This window comes from Argiope bruennichi, chromosome 5 (genome assembly GCF_947563725.1).
Source record: "Argiope bruennichi chromosome 5, qqArgBrue1.1, whole genome shotgun sequence".
NCBI classification, from domain to species: Eukaryota; Metazoa; Arthropoda; class Arachnida; order Araneae; family Araneidae; genus Argiope; species Argiope bruennichi.
Window position 1 is genome coordinate 366879 of NC_079155.1, and position 12170 is coordinate 379048.

The following is a 12170-nucleotide window of genomic DNA, read 5'->3' on the forward strand; positions in this document are numbered from 1 at the left end:
ATACATGGACTTATGGTTAAACAACTCGGTGCTCAGGGAAAACAAAGACTTTTGAAGTTCTTTAACCTTTCGTGGAAACTGGGTCGACTTCCTCAGGAGTGCAAGAGGGCTATAATTATCCCTTTCCTAAAACCTGGAAAGGACTCTAGATCCGTGGAGGGCTTTAGGCCCATCTCGTTCGCATCTTTCGTATGCAAGCTCATGGAGAGACTTGCCCTGGCCAGGTTGAACTTTTATTTGTCGTCAAATGGACTGCTCTCAAAGGAGCAATATGGTTTTAAAAAAGGACATAGTACAATTGATCAGATATTATTCTTTTTCTAGAATGTGAGAGATTCTCAAAATTTAAAACCAACCAACCACACTGCGGCTGTCCTTTTGGACATGAGTACAGATTTGGACAAAGTCTGGAGACAAAAGCTCATTACGAAACTTTATGATGTTTTTCATATTAAAGGAAGAACCCTGCCTTGGATTTCTGATCTTTTATAGCTCAGATCGATTAGAGTAAAATACAAAATCACTTTGTCTGACCCTTTTGATCTGAGACATGGATTACCTAAGGCGTCAGTATTGAGCCCGTTATTGTTTTCTCTATCTATTGCTGGTATCGAAGAAGTAATCAGTAACTACTGTAACGTGGGACTTTTTGCTAGGCCCTTAACTCTGCACTTACAGAGGTATGTGTTTTTGCTGAAACACATAAAGTGACTTTCAATACCTCAGAGTCCTTGGTAATTTTCTTTACTAACAACAGACGACGACTTTATAACTATCAACCAAGTGTCTTTATGAATGGCTGTCAATTAAATTATGCAAAAAATGCCAAATACTTGGGCTACGTTCTCGATCAAGAGATATTCAACAACCGACATATATAGAGGCTCTTGTAAATAAATGTAGGAAAGTACTGTACATACTTAAATATTTTTTGGACTTGACTGGGGTACAGACGCTAATACATTGAGAACCAACTACAATACATCTCTCTGATCAGACCTATTCTAAAGTATGGTTTCTCAATTTACTTTTATGCCTCAAAAGCTAACTTAGACAAACTTGAAAGAGTGCAATTAAGTGCTTCAAGAATAATTACTGGCCTTCGTAATAGCTGCCCTAATGATATTGTACTGTACGAGAGTGATCTACCACCTCTTTCTCTAAGAAGAAATCACTGTCTTTCAAAATATTACAACTAGCTCTATAGCTACAATGATCAGCACAGAACTTCTGCTTACCTTCATTCTTGGCATAATAATAAGCGTTTAAAGAAACACAGTCCTTTTTCTCTCGCAAAAGAGATGAGTCTACCTCCTGGAGATGTGGAACCACATTCCTTAAATCCTTATTGGAATTTTAAGTTTGACCCTGATCGAATTCATTTCCATACTGATGTCTTGGCCAAGATTAGCAAAAAGTCAGAGTTACCTGAATTTACTAGACAAATATCTCTGGAAACAATTCATAGCATTCCATCCTCTGCTCTGAAAATGTACACTGATGGCAGTTAAGGAGATGGTGGCGTTTCTGGTAGTGGTGTGCACATTGAGACTCCTGAAGGAACTACTGATATTTTGTTTAGTAATCCTATCAACTGTTCTGTATTCAGGTCCGAACTTATTGCAATCTATAAGGGACTTCCATTTATACACACGTCATCTGAAATTGTCGTCGGAGACGTTTGGATTTTAACGGATGGTCGTGCCTATATTCAGCACCTTTCTCATTGGACGAACGTGGCGGACAAGATTAGCATAAATATCTTATACCTAATTTCCAGGCTCTCCTCTGAACACTTTATACACTTTCAATGGGTCCCCTCACATGTTGGTTTAAATGGTAATGAGATAGTGAATAACTTAGCTAAGACTGTCTCAGCTGACATATTTCATGGTGATGCAACACTAACTTATTCTGAAATCTACTTTATCAAAAAGATGGAGTCGAGTGGTCACTTTGGAGAGTCCCGCCTGCTCACCCTTGGTACTTTTGTAAGAGTCCTGGTTTGTGTCACCGCCTGAATATCTCTAGAAAAAAGCAAACGGCTCTCTCTCGTTTTTTGAGTGGACGCACCAAATCCCTCACCTTCCAACACTGACGGAGGATCTTTTCTGAATGTCCTTGGTGCAAGGCAGATTACGTCTCCCCCAATCACATTCTTAAATGTTTAAATTTTACGATCTTTGTGATTTTAAAGGATCCACAATTGTTTTCGACTTTTTAGAGATCTTTGGTTTCATGGAGGTGGTATAGCGCAGCTATAACATCTGAGATTAGAAACAACAACAACATGATTTAAATATTTATACTTTAACCTGAAGGTTCTATGCAATATTAGTCGTCCTCTTCATCCAAATATACTGCTTCAGAACCCTTTTCTTTCTTTTTTTTTGTCTGTATCGATGCTCTTTTTTTCTTTAATGACTGATAGTTTCCTCTTTAACGCTTGCCACGTTGAAACTTCGATTTACAAAGCTTTTTTTGTCGCTGAACATATTAAAATGAAATTCACCGTCCATTTCTGTTTTGACTACATTCCCATCATCAGCGTATGGAAAATGTCTTGTTTCCTATGAATTGAAATAAACTCTCCTCTCTAGAGAGATAGTTTATTAGAGGGACCTGTTTCTTCTAATGAAGGGTTTGCTTGTGATGCAGAAGATATTCGTTCAGATATGGAATCTTTTGTTTTCGCATCATTGCTGTTCACGCTTCTTCTGCTACTTTTCGTCCCTTGAGCACTCAGCCGCGTTCAACGACAAGAAGTATCCATGACCGAAAATGTCCTAATTAAATAACCAAAATCAGTAGCAAGTAAGTTTCGAAGAAACCTGATATAATCTTCTAAACTGTTATAGCATTTGGTAAGGTCTATTTCACTGTAGAAGAAGTATCATACGTGATCAGTCTTTTGAAGTCTACTCCTCCCTAAAGATTTAAAGAGAATACTAAGGGATTTTTTGAAAGGGCTCAATACAGACCTGTCTAATTATTGAAACTTATGTCATGCATGGAATAAACTTTTGATTTTTTTTTTGGCAAAAATATTCCTCCGTATTATTTGGTGATGGTAAATCGAGGTAAAACTGATGATTCTCCAGAAAAAGTAGGACAGAACGGACTTTGATGAGTTTGGTATTAAAAAATGTCTAAAATGTTTTAAAATGTTTAAAAATGTTCTAAAAATCTTATCCTAATATTTACACATATTTATTTGTTGAGTTTGCACTTGAAGTATTTAAAAGGATGTAATATTTAAAAACATTTTCTATAAAAAAATGGGGGTAACTAAGTTGGCATTAGTTCTAACAGCAAAAATAATTTTTAACAAAGTGTTTCCCTTTGTTTAAGATACGGCTTCATAATGTTTGATATAGTTATTGGGCAATTATTTTTTCCTGCTTTTGAATCTTTATAAGTCCAATCCCGTCAACATTGTAAATACCTTGACGTTAGAATTTGAATTTACCAATTGTTGGTGCATATTGTATTTATTGTAATGCATATTATATTTGCATCTGTCTGCAAATTGCACAAGAAGACTTACACTTTATCTATTAGAAAAGCTAATATCCAGTCGAAGAATTATCACAATATATCTAATTCATTCGGATTTTTATTTAATCTTTTCAATTGCGTATTGATATGCCAAAGTTTATGTTTCCTTAGCATAAAAGTCATATTATGTTTTTGAAATACTATCTACGTACTATTGAAACTCTATCTTCTGATAATCTGTGAAAATAAATCGAGATTTTTTTTTACAGAGTATGTTAGGTATAATTGATTCTGGATCTGAAATAGAAACAAAGCATTAATGTATTTTACCAGCAGCATTTTTAGGAAGTATTTTCAAAAATTAATAAATTTTATTCATATTGTTTATTTATTTAATTAATATCATTCATTATCCCTATAGTATTTAACTTAGAAAATGATACTGATTATAATTACAATGTACCATTACTAGCAATTCTAATTTTATTGTAGAATTTTTGGAATGTCATGAATTTAATTTCACATTAGCCAATTGTTTATTGCAACGAACAATTGCTTCTTCAACTTTCTCTAGAAATGCTTCCTATGCAAATGTACCCTTACCCACTTTCTTATTTAGTTTCTCATATCAACTTTAAAACTAAAATTATAAATATATTATAAAATTAGAAATAATCCGGACAAGTTGTTACAGTGTTTCAACTCATTCCAAAGGAATCGCAACAAATTGTCTCTTAAGTGGCATTTTAAATCTTGATACTTGTGAGAGATGAAGTACACTTATACAGAACTTCAGATAATAAATTATATTCAGTCAGAATCTAATTGGATATCACTTAAATGAAATCCAGGGGGTTTCAGAATCCTAAAATTACACTGGATTTCTTTACAAATTAGGAATTTAAAAATTTAAAAGAAAATTTCAAGTAACTACATAACTGATGTTTTTACAAGTAATGGTTTTCTTATTGTCTGCGGTAGTCCAAAACTCGTTAAAAAGCCACATAAATGAAAATTACCATCCAGTGAAGAAAAGGGAGTTTTTTCTGACGACGGGTAATTTAAAATTCGAATACAACAAATTGCTCCTTGTAACAATTAGCCCCGGTCCACCCTATTCATTTAATGTAGTTCTGCAATCGATATCAGTCTGAGTTGTTAAAAATTTTAATTTTTTAGATTATTAAAACTGGACTCAAGGGAGAAAAGTTCTGTTTTACCCTTCTTTTCTTTTAGAACTGAAAATGCTGTTTCTTTCATTTCTTAAAATTAGTTACAGATCCATCCATCATTATTGAAATGATGATTCGACTGCAATTCCTCTATTCCAACTTGAACTCGATTTTCTGATTAAAGTTGCTTCGATTATCAGAAATACAATAATTATCTGCTGGTATCCTTATTTTTTGAAAGCTGATAATAATGGTGAATATTCTTGTGTATGGTATAATAATTTTGGTTCCGCAGCAGGTGATGTATAAGGTAAGAAAATGTTTGAATGGTGAAAGTTTTATAAAAACGGTTTGCGGAAGAAATCGATAGATGGGTCCTTACGGGCATTAGAATAGCAGAATAAAAGTATCTTAAGTTGTACAATGAAAATGCGAAAATGATCTAGATTTTGTTTAAGAATTTTTGACAAATGTTATTGCTGAACAAATATTATAAAAGCAACATGAAAAAAAAAGTGAAAAGTCTGAAAGATGTCCAAAATTCAAATTCGGAGTGTCAAAAGTCACTCAAAACATTAATGTAGAATCGATTTTAAGAATTAGTGGCAAATGCAACTTATGTCCAATCATTTTTACTTATTTATGTTATAGATATATACAATAAAAATTTATTTTGTCTAGATTATAATTCACACATTTATGTGGTCATATTAAGGAACAGATACCATTTTGGACTTAACTTTAACATATCCATTAGGATAACGAAATCCATTAGGATAACATATTTTGTTGAAGGAATCATAAATATTATATATTGATTGTGTTTCTTTTCTGGAATGTATATACAGGGTGTTCATTAACTATTGTCGGGGTTTCCGTACCTCATAACTTTCGAATAGAAAATATTACGCAAAAACTGATTACGTATTCGTAAATTACAACTCAAAGAATTTTATTAATGATATTAAAGTATAAAGCTTGCACAATTTGCACTTTGTAGGCATTCAGCTGAAGGCGATTATGTATTCGTAAATTACAACTCAAAGAATTTTTATTAATGATATTAAAAAGATTAATGAATTTCACATGACTGCCCTTTGTGGCTCGTAACATATCTAGACGAAATTCGATTTCCCTCCAAGTTTTCTCCAGCATTTGTGGGGTAACATTTTTGATCGCAGTAACAATTATGCGCTTCAGTTCATCAAGAGAGGGCACAGGGGCCTTGTACACAATGTTCTTGACAAACCCCCATAGAAAGAAGTCCAGCGGTGTTATATCTGGTGATCTTGGAGGCCATGGGATTGGTCCACCTCTTCCATACCATCTGTCGGGAAAGTTCTCGTCTAAAAAGTCACGTACAATCATGTCCCGATGTGGGGGTGCACCATCCTGTTGAAATATCACATCTGGCTGATGTTGCTGCATCTGAGGAACCACATACATCTCCAGCATGTCAAGGCATGTCGCGGAGTTTATTGTTGTTTCAGCAAAGAAGAAAGGTCCAATAACTTCAGTATGTGATAAAGCGCACCTAACATTCACCTTTGGGCTATCTCTTTCCAATTCTCGATAATCGTGCGGGTTCTCCGAGCCCCATATTCTACAGTTATGTTTATTCACTTTTTCTGACACATGAAAAGTGGATTCCTGACTAAAGAACCATTTCCGAATGTAATTTTCATCATCCTCAATTCGATTCAAAATTTGTTCAGCGAATTTACGAATGCATAATAACCTTCAGCTGAATGCCTACAAAGGGCAAATTGTGCAAGCTTTACACTTTAATATCATTAATAGAATTCTTTGAGTTGTAATTTACGAATACGTAATCGGTTTTTGCGTAATATTTTTTATTCGAAAGTTATGAGGTAAGGAAACCCCGACAATAATTAATGAACACCCTGTATTTTGCTACGATCAAAGCTTCAGTAACTTCATACTCCGGATCCACTTGTACTGTTCTTCTCGGTTCAATAAATTGAGCGAAATACTAATAAGCGAAATATATTGTATTCATAATCGAACTGAGATTACTAATTAATTGTATTAGAGAAATGAAAGGATTATTGTTATTTTAAACATGACCCAAAACAAATTTTCGCTTGCTATCAAAATATCAGAAAATAATAAAGCCATTGGAACAACAATAAAATGATTACATATAAAAATGTGCATCATTGCTCAAAATAAAATTTCTCTGTTAACAGGAAAATTCCTTTCTGGTAAAGAATGCAACGCTTTCTAATAATTGTGACGAACGATTTCGGAAATGATGAAATTTATTTTATTACGAAAAACATTTTGAATCTACTTTATTTTAAATTTTATTGATTTTATGAATAAATATCCATTTAAAAGAGAATATGAATATTTATTTCGTCACATATTGTAAATTCCTAAACGCTCAGTGTATTTTGCTCCAAATCTATGAAAGACTATTGAGTAATTCTTAGAAAAGCTTCGATTGAGAAATTTTGGTGGGAAATTCTTTACAATCTTCGAATTAAGAAGGTTCAGCTTTACTGAAACCAGCATTCTAAGATGCAGCAAAATAATACAAAACACCACAAGGTATTTTCTGCATAAAGAAATACGAAAACACTGCCAGAATTTCCACTGTTTCTTTTCATACACTCCTTCCTTTTATATGTATAATACGAAAAGGAAGTATATGCATAAAAGTACAGCCTCATCTTGTTTATGCCTTTATACATATATGAGATGTGTGAAGAACTTTTTTTCTTCCTTTTCTTCCTTATTTTCCTTTTTTTCTTTCTTATTCGAATGTCGAGAAAGAAACTTTCCCATCAGGCCGTCATCCATCTTCATCAGTAGTTTTTGAGGTAGAAGCAGAAAAGTTACAGTAGATTTCTGTTCGATTTTTGCGATTTATAAATGCGCTTCTTTTCTACTCTTTCTCTATTTCTCCGGAATCATATATGTATTTTCTCCAAACTCTTGCAGTATTTTCAGTGTCCGGCAAAAGACTCTTGTAACACAATTCCGGTAAAAAAAAAATATATATATATATAATTTCCATCTGCTGCGGAGATAAGATACATTCGAGGAACGAGAAGAAGATGTTGAGGGAAGAATAAAACTATGTTTGATGAATGGCAAAAGTAGAAATGGCACAATTAAATGCTAATGATTTGTTGCTAAAAAACCGTAGGAAAAGAATTATTATTAAAGGGTCTCCTCTTTTATTTCAAACAATATTCTTAAAAAGATCTAGAGATGCTATAACATATTTTCTCTTGAGAGCATTTCTATGAAATAATTACGCAATTCATTGTAATTTACAATTACAAAATAATTTGAAAAATTATTGACATTGAAATCAAATGGGATTTAAATTCTTAAAGCTAAGGTAGACATTTTTAAGTAAAATAGAGAAAATTAATAAATTATTTTGCATTTTTTTTATCTTTAACTAATTTGTTTTATCTTTGTATTGCTTACTATTTTTTCTCAAATATCATTGAAATATTTTGGAAATATTTCTGTATTTCTTTGTTACTGATCATTCTAATGTTATTTCTATTTTCCTCTCATATCTATATTTAATGTTGAATTGTTTTTAGCAAAATCATAAAAACCTTCCGTAACAACAATATTTTTATTTCCCCTTTAAGAAAAGGAAAGAAAAAAATCCGATTAATGAAACATCTGATACACTTACGGTAAGAATGCTATAAAATTTCGTGTCCGTAATCATAATTTAATAGAAAACGCCATTAAGCTCATTTGAGTACTGAAATTCCTAACTAAAGGAAAGAAATTAAGAAACAGAAACTAATAATCTTGAAAATAAAAATAATAGATACCCAGCAATCAATTTAAATTGGAATTTCATGTTGGTTTCACAATGATAGAATTTCTGGACAGTGACAGTTTTTCTGCACTTTGTTTTAAGTGCTCTTTTTATATTTAAAAGAGTTATTATTTGATTTCTTTCATTGTTTTAGTATTTAATAGAACTTACTTTGAAACTTTTAACTTCGATCATTTAGAAGTAGAGAAAATATTTGATTTGAAAGAGTAAAAATTCCGATCATTAAAATTTACCATTTATTAGTAATAATGAAGTACGGTAATGTAATATGTATTAATAAATTTCGAGCTTCTCATCTTCAGTGTCCGGCCATCCTATTTTTATTGTTAAATCACTCATGTCGATAAAGTTTGATGATCTTGTGAAAAGAGAGGAAAACAATTATTTTAAACTACTATTGTACATTAAACACAGAGACCGTCTGTTGGATTAACCTTACTTGGAAATGGATAGAACTATTTTGTGAAATTACATTAGTTGTACTCTTGTACTATTCTTAGAAACAAAAAAGTAGCATAATAATTATAGAATATACGTCTTTGTATGTTGGAATATTCCCTTGTTTATCCAAATATTTTAACAACCTTCCCTGTTAATTATTGGAGATAATATATGAAGAAATGAACTCAATTTTATATTTTAAATTGATTCCCATTCATACTGGTTTTTTATTGTGGTTCGAATGGAAATAGCAACTTTTCATTGTATTCATTCGGAACGTTTATTATTTGTTTTTATTTGCATGCTTATTCTTTTGTTTCTAGCCTTTTCGGCAATTTTTTTTTCTTCATTCTAATTTAATTTCTTTTATTTGTTGTCATTTTATATTTATTTTCAATGTTTTTGCTTTTGATTGTGTGTGCATGTCCTAAGAAGTGGAGAAGGCTTTTGATTTCCTTAATATCTTACATATTTCCACTCACAAAGTTTATTTAAAGGAAACTGGAAAGTCCTGTGTAGACACTCGGGCTTCTGTGAAGGTTGACAATAGAAAGTTAAAACGATTCAATTTTTATACGCTACTCTACGATGTTATATAGTAAAATCGTTATTTACATTTATCTTTTCACACACAAAATTCCTGTCTACAAGGCCCGCAGCGATGCGTTTATTCTTAAATTCAGTAGATGGTTTCGGAAATTTATGTGGACCATTTTACTTAAGAAATGCAAATTTCTTCATTACAGAAAAACTGTCGCATGCAAATGTTTGTCTAGAAGCACATCATTCAGTCATCGCACTTATTGAAAGAACGGTATATTTCTATAAGAAAGAGGTTTGGAAATCCCAACAATTCATGCTATAGGTAATCGTGATGCTGAGCTAGTTGAAGACGAATACAAACATCATTTTCTGAATTTCTGGCATTGTGAGGTGCATTTATGAATGGTTTAGCGATAGCAGATTCCTTATTTTGCCGGGGAAGTGGAGGCTTAATATTTTGGTTTGTTTTTCAGCTATCCTTCATGTAGAATACGAACAGTCAGTTCAGAACTCAACATTTCAATAAAGGCAGTGTAGATAAAATTTCAACTTAATAATTAGAATCAATGCAGCATTCACAGAGTCCATGGACTGTTACAATACTTACGTAGGCAACTACACAATCGGCGTATAGAATTTTCTAATTGAGCTCCTCTACAGGAAAAATCAAATCAATCTTTTCTGATAAATGCAGTCTGGACTAACGAACATGGCCTTAATGAAAAAAAAACAAACATTCCATCTATTTCTTTTGAAATGGTAAAAGTCCATTCTTTTCTCAATGTTATATAACTTTGTAGTTTATTAAATACGAGGTAAGCAAGACAAGCGTCAATCAGGAACTAAATCAGTTTTATAAATTGCGCATTTGGCTGGCTGTTGCCAGATATACTTACTTAGATACACGAAAGCAGATAAATGTGTGGCTGAGATAATAGCTCATTATAAATATTATTACAAATCTAATCAATCATCATTGTCAATTTTCTATAAACATGTTCTATAGCATTTTTAGAAACTCATCAGCTAGTTTTGTTTTGCACAGTAGTACACTGAATGGGCTGCCGTTAGATCTTTCCCAACAAATTCAGAAAGCTCATCTTTCTACCAAAAGCATGAAATGGATCTCATATAAATGATACAATTTTTCATATAAGAATGCAATTTCGCTTAGATGCCGAAGGAAGTCCTATTACTTTCATATTTCATCCTTTAAATAATCTAGTGTTATGTGCATGTTAATTCTAAAAATTAGTGTGCAAGACTCGCTCAAATATTAGTCAGAAGTATGGAAAGATGATGCAAATCAGTACATTTGTCTTTTAATAGCTCAAAAAATATTTTTGAAAAAATCCTGAAATTTTGCTTCTATATAGACGCGTGTAATAAAAATATTTTATTCACCGATACATTTTTACTATGGAAATTATATAAAAAATTAATTTTTGATTGTTATCCTTTGTAGAAGTCAAAGTACTTTTCGTACATTTGGATTTCCTATTTGATATAACTTTGCAATAGGTAAAGAAAGAAACCCTTGTTTCACTTTTTTGGAAACCTTATATATATATATATATTTAAAGATTGTCTTGTACAACATATTTTAAAATACACTTTTGGAATTAAATCTTTATTCACAGTTCTGGCAACATTTTTTTTCTAAACATTTTACGACGGATATTTTGCTATATTTTTTACTATATCTTATTTAACTTTAAGTGGGATCTTAAATTATGCAAATAAGTTTCTCTTCAATGTTTGATTCAAAATGCTTTAGATTTACAGTTTTTTAAAATTATTTTTCTCATAAAATTTTCTCTTTGTAGTGTTTAATGAATTTCTTATCTCTAGTATATAGAAGAACTGTCGTTTAATGTGTCAGATGATTCACAATTAGATTGGTAACAGTTCAAATAGTTTTGATTTGTCTTGATTCGCAAACGTTCTAAAATTTGTGTCATTGTTACATTTGCCTAGCATTTCCTTTTTAAAGACGGTCAGGAGTTCGGAATGATTAAATTTGGATGAATGGAGTGGAGCAATCTTATTGTTGGAGATGACTCTACCGTGTTGAACTGGTTTCATTGCTGGAGCAGTTAATTGTTTCTCGGATCATCTATGCATTCCCCTACAGGTTCTGTCTATTCATTCCGGCACAAGTACTATTTATTTAATAGTATTGCTGGCAATAATTTTTTTATTTAAAAAAATTTTAATGCGAAAATTTTGATAGTCACTAGTAAGAAATTTGTTTACTCAAAAATTGATTTTGCTTTTGAAATATCACAGTTTTGAATATATAAAGCATCGATCATTTTTTTGAAATGTAAAAAAATGATTGATCAAGAACACGAAATGTGAATGCGAAAATCTTAGATGTGCAAGTAGTGTCACATTTCATGAAATATATTTTCGACATGTAAGACTAAATAACACACACCAAACGCACATATAAATGAATGAAATATCAAAAGCATAATTGGTTTCAGTTGAAATATATTTCGATCGTCTGATGCATCATTATTCCATAATCAGAGTATTTACGTTCCGCAATAAAAATGCTTCATCGAAAGTGCAAAAGTATGCCTATACAGAATCCTCGATTAATGAATTTTCGGTCTTCAGAGATGAAATGCAACCAATGATAAATTACACGAGTAATACAACGATAAACGGAA